Source organism: Pseudorasbora parva, chromosome 1 (genome assembly GCF_024679245.1).
Source record: "Pseudorasbora parva isolate DD20220531a chromosome 1, ASM2467924v1, whole genome shotgun sequence".
In the NCBI taxonomy this organism is placed as follows: domain Eukaryota; kingdom Metazoa; phylum Chordata; class Actinopteri; order Cypriniformes; family Gobionidae; genus Pseudorasbora; species Pseudorasbora parva.
In genome coordinates, this window is record NC_090172.1 from 30,650,303 (window position 1) to 30,665,430 (window position 15,128).

Below are 15,128 nucleotides of genomic sequence, written 5' to 3' on the forward strand. Positions count from 1 at the left end.
GTATTGCAATAGGAAGCACTTCAAAATCAATACCAAATCAAAACTGGTTAGCAAATCATTTATAATTGAAAGAATTTAATGACAAAATCCGGTTATGGTTACAATAGTTACAAAATAGATGAATGAGATGATAAAAACTTATACCATTAATTGTACCCAGCATTTATATAATGTATCTGAGAGAGAAAGAGACAGAGAGAGAGAGAGAGAGAGAGAGAGAGAGAGAGAGAGAGAGAGAGAGAGAGAGAGAGAGAGAGAGAGAGAGAGAGAGAAAGAGACCAAGAGAGAAAGAGAGAAAGAGACCAAGAGAGAGAGAGAGAGAGAGAGAGAGAGAGAGAGAGAGAGAGAGAGAGAGAGAGAGAGAGAGAGAGAGAACAAAGGGAAAGCCCCTAGAAGAGACCGCCAGAGAAAAAGAGCGCAAGCAACAGTTGCAATCTTCTTTTTTCTATCCCTTGACCATGTGACGGAAACCCTGAGACATTTAAACTGACCAATCAGACCAAACTTCCCCCACTGTACTACAGGTGTGGCACCATTTGGCCTACAGGCCCTCATTATCTCTTTGTCTTTAGGAATCCCAAATGGCTCCACTGTTAAGAGAGAGGGGTGGAAAACAGTAAAACAGATGTCTTTGTTCAATTTCAAATATCAAATATCTTTGATTATTTTGGATTCTTACACTCTTTTATGGACGAGTCTCAATAAGAACAAAAAAATAATAATAAGATCACCAACAGTATTTCAGTATTACTTTGACTATATATTTTTATTTTACTGCTAGCACTAAAAATACAGCCATTTGAGAAAGCAACCAATAATCTGGTAACATTTATGACAACCATTCTGTAGAGGTTTTCTTGCGGTTAATTAAAAAAAGGTTGTACATTAACAATTCTTGAGTTTTTTCTTTTCAAGACAGATTCATTGTACTGCTTTTATTTCAATAGATATTTTTTTTCTTTTTCTTTTTCTGTTTAAAGAATACTCTTAAAATCAGAATAGAGTAACTTACCATTTTCCCCACATTATTTTTGCTTGCAAAAAAAAACAAAAAAACAAAAACAAAATATATATATATTTTTTTTTTACATATATATATGTAAATATATATATATTTATACCCATCTGTTCCGACCGGGACTCAAACCCGGGTCCGCCAGCATGAGAGTCAGATGCTCTAACAAGGAGACTAAAGGCTGCAACCTCTAGCGTCAGTCGCTAGAGCGTCTCTTGAAGTCAGAGGAGTGAGGTTTACTCGCACAGCAACTACTACTAGCTGGCCTCTGTTACACTCACCCCATAAACCTCACTCCCATCCGGGTCATGGCACCAATGTAACCCCGTCTGCCGGCAGGAGAGTCGGATGCTCTAACAAGGAGGCTAAAGGCTGCAACCTCTAGCATCAGTCGAGGTCAGAGGAGTCAGGTTTACTTGCATAGCAACTACTACTATCTGGCCTCTGTTACATATATATTAAATATAAATATGATGTTTTATTTGCTACATAAACTAAAATTTTAAATTGACATGTGTGAACACATACATATGAACTTCAATGCTGACAGAAATCAGGTTTATTTTTCTATATGTTAAACAAAATAGTAGTGATGATTGGGCCTATAATGCACTTTGAAGCCTGCCAAACAATCAAGCTGAAGTGAAGTGTTTCCAGCAGATGGCACCGCAAACTTGTGCAGCACTAACAGAATACGGACCGTGTGCGTTTATTAGAAAATGTAATATTCTGTGGTCAATTTTTAGTAATTGTTTAAGGCAATTTGATGATTTCAGTCATCATACAGTAGCCAGCACTTTCATAAAGCATGCGCATCCCTCTCACTCTCACACTGGTCGCTATAGTTGATTTGACGAGAGTCACGCGTGTGACGCAAGGATATGCAGGACTGATTATCCATCTTAACCAATCACGTTGACAGGAAAATAAATAAACATAATGTAGTGATGGCAGGTTTAGGCAAAATAGTGCAGTAAAAGTACCGATACATCACTTAAAATGTACTCAAGTAAAAGTACACTGTTTTTAAACTACTTAAAAAAAAATACAATTTCTGAGAAAAACTACTCAATTACAGTAAAGAGAGTAATTTGTTACTTTACACCACTGCAGATGGCAAACACCTGTCTCAGATTGCAGTAAAAGAGAGAGAGAGAGAGAGAGAGAGAGAGAGAGAGAGAGAGAGAATTTTTTTTTTGAATTTGGCAATCCATTTATTACAAAATTCTCAAACTCCAGTCACAAAATCAAATATATAAAGAAAATACAATTAAAAAATTAAAAATAAGATTAAAAAATAATACATAAATAATTCCATCAACACTTCTGAAATGGCAATTACATTATCAACTAATGCACATAGCACATTTTCACAGCACCACTCAATTTCAAAAACATTCAACGCACCCATTAATTTATAAAAGTTAAACTCAATTACAAGTCGGGATTTTACCATTTTTTTAAAAACTGGTACAAGTTCTTTGTCCCCTTTCTGTTCGATTTTATTCCTCCTAGTTATATAGATGGCTAATTTTGCAATACCAACAATAAAATTTAGCAATTGACATTTCATTTTTTCCTTCATACTATACCTACAACCAAGAATAAAATCCTGCCTTGTAAAACATACTTCAAAAGATTCAAAAAGAAGCTCTAAAAGGTTAAACAAAACAGGAAGTCTCTTACAAAACATAAAACAATGAAACACAGTCTCCCTTTCATTGCAAAAAGGACAATTCTCACTTACATTTGGGTTCAACATTGCCACAAAAGAATTAACCGCTACAGCTCCATGGAGTATCCTCCATTGAAGATCACCAACTCTTTTAGGTAAGGGAGGTTTATAAAGAACCCTCCACACTGGTTTTGTTGTTTCAGTCATTTCTAACATGTCTCTCCATACAGTATCACTTCTGTTCTTTAACCACTTAATATTTGTCACCTTCACAATACTTCTGTACAATATTTTGCCTTTCGCTGCAAAAAAGTCTATTTGCTCATCAAATTCCTTTAACAAGGGATTTGTGTAATTTGATGAAATAAAATCAGGTACAATACTTATATCTGGGAAAAAATCTTCACAGTCTGGAAATATACCTTTCTTATTATACTCCTCAAGTAAAGATCTTTCTTGTACATTCATGGCCCCCTGCAGTTTATCTAAAAAGCGTTTAATAAAACGTGCAGATTTTACCTTTAAAAAGGCTGAAACTGCATCTACATCTTTGAAATCAGGACCTGCATTATTTATGATGTGTTTCAGTTGTAAAGATCCATTTCTGTACAGCAAATCTTTAAGACCAGGTATTTCTTCACCAGATACATCGAGCCGTGCTCCACACACGATAGGCTCTTCAAGTAGCCAGTATAGGGACGTTAATGGTTCCATCCACTGATGTTTAAACAGACTCCATACTTTAAAGAGACTTCGATAAAAAACAGGAACTCCTCTAAAATCAAGTTTTTTGGAATCCATTAAAAACAAAGCAGTGTCCAGGCCAAGTCCACTTATTCTACGTAAAATGCATTGAGCCACTGGTCTCCATACCAGTCTTTCAGATCCCAGCAGAAACTTCTGCAGAAACTGAAGACGATAAGCAGCACATCTACTTGTCAAATGTACTAAACCTTGGCCTCCATCTTCTTTAGCAAGGAACAAGACACTTTGAGGGATCCAATGTAAATTGTCCCAAAAGAAGTCCACCATTTCTGCTTGAATTTTAGATAAAAAACCAACAGGAGGGTCAACGCATGCAAGTCTATGCCACAGGGAGGAAGCCGCAAGATTGTTGATAACAAGTGTGCGTCCTTTAAAAGACAATTGAGGAAGCAGCCATTTCCATTTTTTCAAACGTCCTGTTACTTTATCTGCCATCCCTTCCCAGTTCTTCTGTATGAAAGAGTCATTGCCTAAGAAAACACCAAGGTATTTTAACCCATCTTTTCGCCATAGTAAACCTCCAGGTAGAATGGGATTTCCTCCCTCCCAATTCCCAAGCAATAAAGCATCGCTTTTTCCCCAATTTACAATTGCTGATGAAATATCTTTAAAATCATTAACAGTTTGTTGTAAAATTTGAACATCATCACTGTCATTTATAAAAACAATAACATCATCAGCATATGCAGACAAGTAAAAAGCAGTGTTACACAGTGGCAATGTCAAACCCTTTAACTTGCTTCGTAACATAAAAAGCAGGGGTTCTATAGCCAGCACATATAATAGCCCAGACATGGCACAACCCTGTCTGACCCCTCTCTGTACTTTAAAAGGGGTACACAGACCACCATTGATTTTGATCACACTCTCAATGTCACAGTACATTGTTCTGATCATATCAATAAAATTTGAATTAAAACCAAAGGCTTGTAATGTATGCCACACATAAAAGTGTTCAACGCGATCAAAAGCCTTCTCTTGATCCAAAGATATAAGGCCAGTATTAATTCCAAAAAGTTTTGAAACCTCTATTACATCTCTGATTAGAGTTATGTTATCAAAAATTGATCTATTTGGTATGCAATATGTTTGATCGTATTGTATCACCTTCCCAATTACTTTACTTAGTCTTGTAGCCAAAGTTTTAGACAGGATTTTGTACTCCGAGCACAAGAGGGAAACAGGCCTCCAATTTTTTATATTCTGGAGATCACCTTTTTTGGGCAATAGAGTGATAACTGCCCTTCTGCAACTTAGAGGAAGAAAACCTTTACTCAGGCTTTCATCAAACACTGTTAAAAGATCTGCACCTATGATGGGCCAGAAAGTTTTATAGAATTCAATGGGTAAACCATCAATTCCAGGAGATTTCCCATTCTCCATGCTCATCATTGCTGTATAAAGTTCTTGTACCGTCAAAGGTAATTTCAAACTTTCGTTGCTCTCTTCATCAAGTTTTGGCAGACCTTCAAAAAAACTAACAGTCATTTGTTCATTTGTTAAATCAGCTGTATATAATTTTTCATAAAACTGCACAGCAACCTCTCTTATCTCTGAAGTTTCAATCACTTCCTGTCCTGTGTCAGAAAACAAAGAATGAATTATTCTGCTTTGACTATTTTTTTTCTCCATACTGAAGAAAAATTTGGAAGGTGCATCCATTTGTGTAACTTTCTGGAAGCGTGAGCGAACTAACGCTCCCTGTGCCTTAATGTCCAACAAGTTTGACAATAAAGTTTTCTTTACTGTCAGAGCTTCAATATATTCTTTTTTGCCTGTAGATGCAGACAAACTGTACAGATCAACTATCTCAGCCTCCAATGTATTTAATGATCGTGTTATTTCTCTTGTAACATTAAGAGTGTATTGCTGGCAAAAACTTTTAATTTGTATTTTCCCGCAATCCCACCACTGTTGTAGAGAGCTATATAAATGCTTTTGTTGCTTAAAAACGTCCCAAAAATAAATAAAAGAATCTTTAAAATTTTTATCATCAAGCAAAGATGTGTTAAAATGCCAATAGGCACTATTTGACTTAACATTTCTCACTAATACAGAGGAAAGAACCGCACTATGGTCAGAAAATCCGACAGGATTAATCTTACAAGATTTAAAAATATTATACTGGTGCTTGAAGGTATAAAAGCGATCAAGACGTGCCAAAGACAATAAGTTATCCTTACAGTGAACCCATGTGTATTGTCTTAACTTTTTATGCATATTTCTCCAAATATCACAGAGATCAAAAGTTTCCACTAATTGCTTAATAACCCTTTGAGATGCAACATGTGGTTCCAAATGATTTCGATCTACTTTATCATTCTCCGTACAATTAAAAACTCCACCTAAAACTAAGAACTCTTCTGTATTCAGGTTTTTCAGAGTAGTGTTGATTAAATTTAAAAACAAAACTCTTTCTGCTCCACTATTAGGAGCATAAATATTTAAAAACACCATAACAATCTTTTCAAATTTAACAACAACTTTTAAAAAACGACCTTTTTCAATTTCCTCAAAATCATAAGAAACTGGAGTCACATTTTTAGAAAATAAAATTGCCACGCCTCCACTAATAGAGGATTTATGACTAAGGAAAAGTTGACCTCCCCACTCTCTTTTCCAGTCCACCTCATTTCTTTGATCGCTATGCGTTTCCTGTATGAACATAATATCAACAGACTTCTGATTGATAAACTCATACACCATCATCCTTTTCCGAACATCTCTAGCTCCATTTATATTTAAAGTTCCCATTCTTAGCTCACTCATTGTATTATTAAAGTTCAACAAGAAGCTAAGAGGGAAAAGAGCTGAGATCAAAAACACCAAACTCGGGAAATTAAACCATAGCGTTCTTCTCATCTCTAAAAATTTGTTTTTTTACCTTGTTTACAAACTTTCTTAAACGATACACTTCAAGATCAGAAAAAGCCCCTTCTTTAATCAAATATCTGGTGTCCTTCACAAACTGAGCACGGTTAGGAAAGTAATCCTCAACCTGTACACCTTTTAGCCCCTTCGTTTCCTGAAGAAAAGCACTAATATCTTCAGCTTTATACAAAAGGGTCACATTTTCAGTTTGAGAACAAGCAGAAAACTCTGAACAAACAGAAGCACTAGAGTCCGAATCATCATCAACCGAACTATGATCATTACCACATTTTTTTACTTGTTTACTGTTTTTATCATTTCGACCTTTTTTCCTTTTAATAGGAGTTTTAAAAGTCGATTCAACTTCCATGTCCAGTTCACAGTCATTCAATCTGAAGTCTGCAGTTATAACTTCACTGTCTTGTTCTTCAAGTACAGATACCGCATTACTCAAGCCCAACGCGATCTCTGCCGCCACGCACTCGGACTCAACCACCACACCTCCATCAACCGCAGCAGCAGCAGCAAACACCGGCGGCAACCCCGCATTACTCGCTCCCGCGAGCGGCTCGTCTAACGGTATAGCTGCGCTAGCTTCGACCTCTAGCGGAGCGGCCGCGGATGCGCTAGTCTCACCGACAGCGCTCCCCGCTTTATCTGCGTCAACCTGCCCTGTGTTTTTGTTAACTTTATCAGGGCAGCTACGAATGAGGTGCCCGATCTTTCCACAGCCAAAACATTTGATCGTCGTATCAGATGATGCAAAAACGGCATAATCAAACCCATCTATTTTGAATTTAAAAACCAGCTCAAGTTCATCTTCGCCATTTTTTAAAATCATAAACACCTGTCTCCTAAAAGACACGAGATGTTTTACCAAAGGCGATTTACACCCGAGCGGAATTTTTTTGATAGGGGAAACAATCTTTCCATATCGTGACAATTCCTGCACGATAATCTCATCTTTTACAAAAGGAGGAACGTTTGAAAGTATTATCTTCTTGGCTGGAGTACTCAGAGGAAACACCGGCGTGAGTGAACCTTTGATTACAACACCATGTTGTACTATTTCATTGGCCTTCTCGATCGTGCTAAAAAAAAGCACAAGCGCATTGTTCATTCGCGAAGCTGACACGATAGCTTCATGACCCACAACGTCCCCTACGGCCAAACAAACATCTTCCACGTTGGCATTAGAATCTATTTTCACTCCATGACGCCGAGTTAAATGTTCAAAACCCATTATGTTTGGAGTCGTCATGCTTCCCAGCAAGAAGCGGGAAGCAGACTATCCTCACAAGGTTTAACCAACAAAAAAACAAACAAAGACAAACAAAACACTTACAAAGAAAAAAAGTTTGAGAACTCACTCTTACCAGCCACAGACGACTACCACTCTCACCCACACTCACTACGCTCCGCCCACACACTCCCAGCATGCACGCGAGAGAGAGAGAGAGAGAGAGAGAGACAGAGAGAGAGAGAGAGAGAGAGAGAGAGAGAGAGAGAGAGAGAGAGAGAGAGAGAGAGAGAGAGAGAGAGAGAGAGAGAGAGAGGACAGAGGAGAGAGAGTTGGACTGTGACTTCAATCATGCTTCTGGGGAAAAGAGAAAAAAGACTGAGATCAACAGCGTGAACTGGAAAATCCATATTGTGCGTTTTGAGTTTATGTGCCCACGTGAACCAAGTAGTTTTATTACTACAAAAGCCCTATTCGGACTGGATTAGTTTAACATGGGGACATGGGGGTAAAGTCAGTTTACCTCAGGACATCTGTAATATTAATGGCCAATTCGTACGGGATAAGACATCTCGGTAAAACGAGCAAAAGTGGGAGGAGTAACTCGCTTTACGCACCTCCTTGACGTCATGTGCGTATGACGTTGCCGTTATCACGTGAGCAAACACAACCTGAGCGCCAGTCTCAACTCCGTCTCCAATATATATGTGTTTTAATAAACAGTTAGGTCCAGTCTAACGATTATGATTGGATTATGTTGGTAATAGACACTTTCCTAGAGCTAAAATGTGTTGAGCCTCTAATAAGTGCTTTTGATCTTCTTTTTGCATTAAATGATATGCGGAAAATACTGGACATTTTCCACAGATTTGTCCCACCACCTACAACGCAACCGAATGCTTCAAGCGCCTCCATGGTCGCAAAAAGTACTCTTTTTTAACTTTTAAACAGGAAATGACGGAATTTTACCATACATTTTTACAGCAGGTCTATTCGAACGGGATTAGTATTACCTGAGGTAATTTTTCCGGATCTTTTTACAGAAGGTAAAAGTCTCGGTAATCTTTACTGACATTCTCCGTAATGATTACAGAGATGGCACATTCGGACGGGACTAAAATCACCGAGAACCTCTGGTAATAATTACTTTACCCCCACGTCCCCATGTTAAACTAATCCAGTCCGAATAGGGCTTTAAAGTGTCAATTAAAGAGTTGCGACTCCCAGTCAAGCCGACCTCGTCTTCTTCCTTCCTTCACACGTACGAACCTCATTTCATTCATTTCATTTATTCATTTATTCCAGGCAATGGCACAAAAAGTCCAAAGTAGACAAATCCAATAGTGTCTCAACACCACAGGTTGCCAGTTGGCAGAAAACATAGCACATTGCTGCCATGAAAGCCAGCAAACAAACTGGGTCAGAGATTGCAGATTCTACCTGACCTAAACGGCCTTGGAATCTATCTAAAATCCATATGAGCGGGAGCACATTAAAATGCAGATAAATTAACTTACAGTGTGTACATCTCATCACCGTCCATTGTAAATTGCACTAGTTTCTATTGAGCGTCCTTAAACTGGCAACCTGCATGAGAATCAAGTCTAAAGAGGGGATGTGGCAAATAATATTTAGAATTTGTACAGCAGTACCCATTTTTAAACAATATCTATCATTCTTACATATAACACCATTAAGTAGACAAAATGGTAACGTCTGATAGATCAAAACCACCTCAATGATTGTTCCTGAATACCAATTTAATTGTGTATTTGATCTAAGAGTATGTTATGAACTACTGAACCAGTACTAAGAAAAAGTAATACAGACTTGGCCTGAAGCTAGTAAGTCATTTTAATTTTAACGAGTGCAGTTACTGTGCGGTGATAGGGCCTGAATCTGGTCTGAAATTTTTCAAGTATAATTTTTTGCAGTTACGTGCACAATTGAGCAGACAACTTCTTTTTGTGTTATAGACATAAATTGAATATTTGAAATGGGTCTGTAATTTGCCAATTCATTTGGATCTAGTTTTCTAGGTTTCTTAATGAGAGGCTTAATAACTGCCAGCTTGAATGGTCTTGGGACATGACCTAAAGATAGAGAAAATTAATATTAAGAGGAGGCTCTTCTGCTACAGGTACAGGTTCTTCAATTTCAGTAGTACAGTAGTAACATGATGATAGTTTCGATGCAATGATAAGTTTAGTTAGCTCTTGCTTTCCTAAAAAAAACTTCTTCTTCTTTTTTGAGGCTGAGTCATAAAACATTGTCCGCTTGTACTGTTCACTCAATAATATAAAAAATAATAATAAAAATAATAATAATAATAAAAAAAATAGATTTGTTCTTGACCTAAAGTGTCATGGCAACCAACTTTGTAGTTGTATGTGCAATGAAAAAGCTCCTTTCTTTCATACAACCCAGTCCAGCCTAGTCATCCTCCTTACTCAGTCAACCAGTACAAGACAGCTAAACACAAACCTTGACACAAACTCTCCACTGCCATTTATTTTTACAAAATCAAATAAAGTTCTTGTTTCCTTGATTGTTTTCAGTATTCTGTGCCCATGCAAATGCCTCCTTCAAAATACTGCATGCTTTAATTTTGTAGCTGACATTTAACATAAAAAATGTTTTCCTTAAATACACCCTTCATTGATTTGCACATACTACGTGCCTGTGCTTGACATTTTTTTAAATATCCTTTTACTTCTCTCTCTCACTCACTCAGTCACTCACTCACTCAGAAGCAAAACAGGTTAGAACACTGAATCACTGATGCATTTTTCTGTTGTGAATAAGTGTTTTTTTCTCTGTCAGCATGTATATACTTTTAACCCAGATAATTATAGCCCTTGAAAGATTGCAGAGACAGAAGATCATTTCAGCACAGACGATTTATATATATATATATATATATATATATATATATATATATATATATATATATATATATATATATATATATATATAATTAAAAGAGGAGGAATATTACAAATTACATTTGTAATATTCCTATATTATTAAAAATACAAAAAGGTGGGAAATGATGCACAATGAGATTAGAAATATGTATTAAATTAGTAAACTTTGATTTCCTGCTGACATGGTATGGCTACATTTATCTGTGTGTGTGCATTTGACTTGATCCCCGCCTATGTCTTGTGTTGGACTCCTTTGCCTGCCATGATAGTTTCTATAGTTACCTTTATTTGTCTCCATAGCAACCCTAGCTAGTTTTTATGACAATTAATCACCTTCACCTGTCCTGTGTTAGTCCCTTGCTATCGTGTGTAATTAAACCCCATTGTTTTCCTATGTTCTTTATCTGCGACCTATTGCACAAAACTAGGATAAGGGATTAAGCTGGATATCTTGGTTATCTTGTCATCTGTATGCAAAATTTAGTACACCGCTATCGTGTAAATGTACCCTGAAGGGACACTCACACCAAGAATGATAACGATAACACAATATAACTGTATATTAGCGGATAAATTGAGCCAGGATCACCAAGATATCCCGGCTTAATCCCTTATCCTAGTTTTGTGCAACAGGCCCCTGGTGTTGCTCACATGGATGTACCTTGTTTTCATTTCTGTTTTCCCTATGTCTGGATTATCTTGTTCTTTGCATGTATTCTTTGGTTCGCATTCAGTCAGTCACATTCAACATTAGGTCGATACTAATGTAGTGGGGTCTAGCTTGGGAGCCCTCACCTTAAGTGGTAACTAAACAAGCCAAAGGACATTAGCCAACGAGATTTGCATGCTGAGCCACTCCTGCCCAAAATATAGGAATAAATACGGCCGAGTAGTTAGTTTGAAACGAAGCGATTGCTCATTCCAGTCATTCCTTAGAAAAAGTCAGAGAAAAGCTATTTTAATTGCATTAAAGAGTACTATGCAGTCTAGATATCTCCTGCTGATGTGAGGGCGCATCCAGCATCCTGTGATTTGTGTCCTCAGAGAGCTGTTCATGAAGAAGTGCAGCGTTTCACCCCTCAGCGCATCGGCGTGTCAGGGCAGATTTCCTAAAAGAGAAAGCATGGGCAGCGAGCATTTTTAATGTAACTAGTTCCTGGATTCATCTGACGACCACAATTACTGTCTCACATGTCTGGACCGAGAGTAAGTCCATGTTGGCATTGCGGTCACGACTCCCTATTGAGGTACCCTCTGTTGTTTCTTACTCTGCCACCGTTTCTCATAGCAAAGCCGCAGGTCTTGTTTACACTTTAAGAGACCTGAGGGTTGCAGTGAGAGCCTTTCTGCTGGGCAATCCATGCCATGTGCTGTCGAGCTTCCGAGTTATGGCACTGGTTCCTCTCGTAGGGCGCCTTGTGCCTAATTTGGCGCTCTGGATGAGGACCAGATGTCAATCGCTGCATCGGCGAGTGGCCTATTTTCCTTTTGAGACGATGAAGAATCTGAGCTTCTGGTGGTTGCTCACACTGAATTTGATTCAGAGTTGATGGAGCACTCACATTTGGATGAATGGTTCCTAGGTGTGGTGCGCAGTTCACAGCTAAACCCTCAAAGTGTCTATCTTAGCAACGCCTTGCTTCCTCACACCCAGCCATCTCTTCCTTCGCCACGGGCAGGGGGTTTGCATTTCAAGCATGCGCTGCTTTCTCACTCCTCCCTAGCCAGTCCCTCATGGGAACTGAATACAAACACATTAAAGGGGTCATGCATTGAGAAATCAACTTTTCATTCAGCCTTTGATATATAAAAGGTCATCGTCATTATGTTTCGGAGCTGAAAACTTCCTTGTTAGTCAAATAAAAGCTTGTATTGACACCAGGCCCAGCAAACAAGAGATCTCAGAATGTGCCAAGCTGTGACATCAGAGTGTGGTGAAATGCCGCCTCAACAGTCAAGTCAAGTGAAGTCACCTTTATTTATATAGTGTCAATTTTTTCAAAGCAGCTTTACAGTGTTAACAGGAAAATAATGCAACATAATTTGATTTGGTTCAGCTCTGGTGAAAAATGGCGATGTTATCCAGCTAATTTCAGTTGTCATATAGTGTCAATGTGGGAAGATCAGTCATATAGTTGAAATGCAAGTCTCCCCAAATTAGCAAACCAAAAGTAATGGTCACAAGGAACCAAACGTCTTTCAGGGCCAGAATGGAGAAAGAAAAAGAAAAAAAACTTGGGAGAAACCAGGCTCAGCCAGGGTGTCAGTTCTCCTCTGGTCAACAAACAAACAGTGTGTGATTATGATTCTGGCAACATTACAGGTCAGAAGTCATATTAGATCAAGAGATACACATAAGGTTATTTAAAAGATTGGAGTCGTTACGGTGGAGACGATTTTATTATATTCAGACTTTCATTTTCTTTAAGACACAAAATAATGTGACAACATCAGAAAAGGTTTTTGTACACAAAATCAAAGACAAACTGGCAATTAACCATGTCATGACTGCAGATATGCAGCTGAAACATGGTTGTTTTCCCTCCTACCTCTTATTCGTCTGATTGTGCTTGTGTTTTTATGATGGCTTGACTATCCAAAAGCAACCACAAATTCCTTAGCATCCTTGAAAATTTGAGCTGAAAAAAAACTAGTTTTGACCTTTCCAATCAGGTTTTATTAACAACAACAGCACATCAGTGATTTACTCCCTTACTTGCTTATATCTCACTCTTTTCACAGGCCAGTGGGGAAAAGCAGCAGACTGAGGCATGTTGACACAGTTTTGATTAAAAGGCAATTCAGAGACTCCACCGTGCAAATGAAAAGCCTTTATTAATGGGTCAATAAAAATGATTAGCCATTAAGAGGACAAGTTTAATAAAATTGTCTTGTAAATAAGACAAGAGACAAGGTACAGCTCCTCTCCAATGCCCACACCATATTGTCATCCTGTATTACACTTGTTTTTGTTTTTATTTTTTGGGGGAGAGGGGGGTTATTTATTTATTTATTTATTTAAAGTGGAGGTGTTATATGTCACCTTGATTTTTATATGTTTTTTTTTTATTATGTGAATACAGAATATATAAGCAGACACATGAAATGGATGAATGGATGGATGGATCATATTTAGTACAATTTTTTTTCTTCTTCAAGTAGTTTAAATACACTTTTGTAGTGATTTCTCAACCACAAATGTTTGTAGATTTAGCTCATATAAAGAGGAGTTGAGTCTCAACCATGTGTCAACCAAGTTGTCTCCTGGGGGAAAAAACAACAAACAAATAAACCATAAAACTCCCATAGGAGGGTTTCTACAAAGAGGGCCACATCCCTCTGGAAAATCTCTATTTGAATTGCATCAATGTGTTTTTTATTTTTATATACAAACAGCTGAGCTGACTGTGACAGAAATTATGACTTCAAGCTATAAAGACAAAGTGTAAAGACCAGACCAGGACAACAATGCAAATGTGTAATGGTTAATTAGTATTGTGTGGAGAAGAAGGTGTAAAGCACAATGTGTCTCACTGAGCTATACTGTCATAATTCACTCACCCTCGTGTCGCTATACAACCTGCATCACTTTCTTTCTTCTGGAGAAAAAACAAACAAAAAAGAAAAGAAAAGAAAAAAAGAAAAGAAAAGAAAAAATAAATAAATGTCACCTTAATGACATTTTTGTCTTGCCAAGGAAAGCTATCCACTTAAACTCCAGGGACATTTTTTGGGGATTTCCACCTGGATTTGACCTACCCAAATTGAAAAGCTTCCCATACACACATACAGTGGCCTAAGTTCAAAATGTTGGTGTAATTTTACAGAAAACACTTTGAAGTCACATAAACTGCTAAACGTAATAAGCATGTAAGTATATGTTGTCTAAGCTGTAATAACCGCCCCAAAAAGGTAGTTAAGTAGTTTTTTTTTTTTTTTTTATAAATTTATTTTTGAAAGTGTGTAACTCATGCCCTCTGTGCTCTAGTACCCTGCAGACAGTGTGGGCTGTTTCCACTAAATTCCAGAAAATAGTGGAAAAAAAAGAAGTTTTGTCATGTTGTATGCCAGATTTATTCAAATGGGTCTGAAGGGATGACCCCCCCCCCTCATTTTTTCCCTTTTTATTTAAAAATTTAGTGTAAATACATTACTTTGTCTAAAACAGATGCCAAAGTGATACATATTTCCAGAAAGTAGAGACTCTAAGCTTTCAAATGTTACCAGATATGACATCATAGCTCCTCCACAGACATTTAAAATTGAAAGTATATACATGACGATGTCATTCTGGACCCTGCAGGGTCCACGGAGTTTAAGTGGTTAAAGGGGTTTGAAACGATGTGAGCAAATAATGACAGATTTTTCAGTTTTATGTGAACTATGCCTTTAACCTTGGCTCTCTGAAATGAAGAGAGCGGCAGACAGTGGCTCTTGGGGCGGCAGTGGCTCAGTGGTTCATGTACCTTGTCTACAAACCGAAAGGTTGGTGGTTCAATCCCCGATTCCACCTGACCAAGTGTCGAAGTGTCCATGAGCAAGATACCTAACTGCAGCTGCTGACGAGCTGGATGGCGCCTTACATGGCTGACATTGTCGTTGGTGTATGAATGTGTATGAAGTGTATAAAAATGT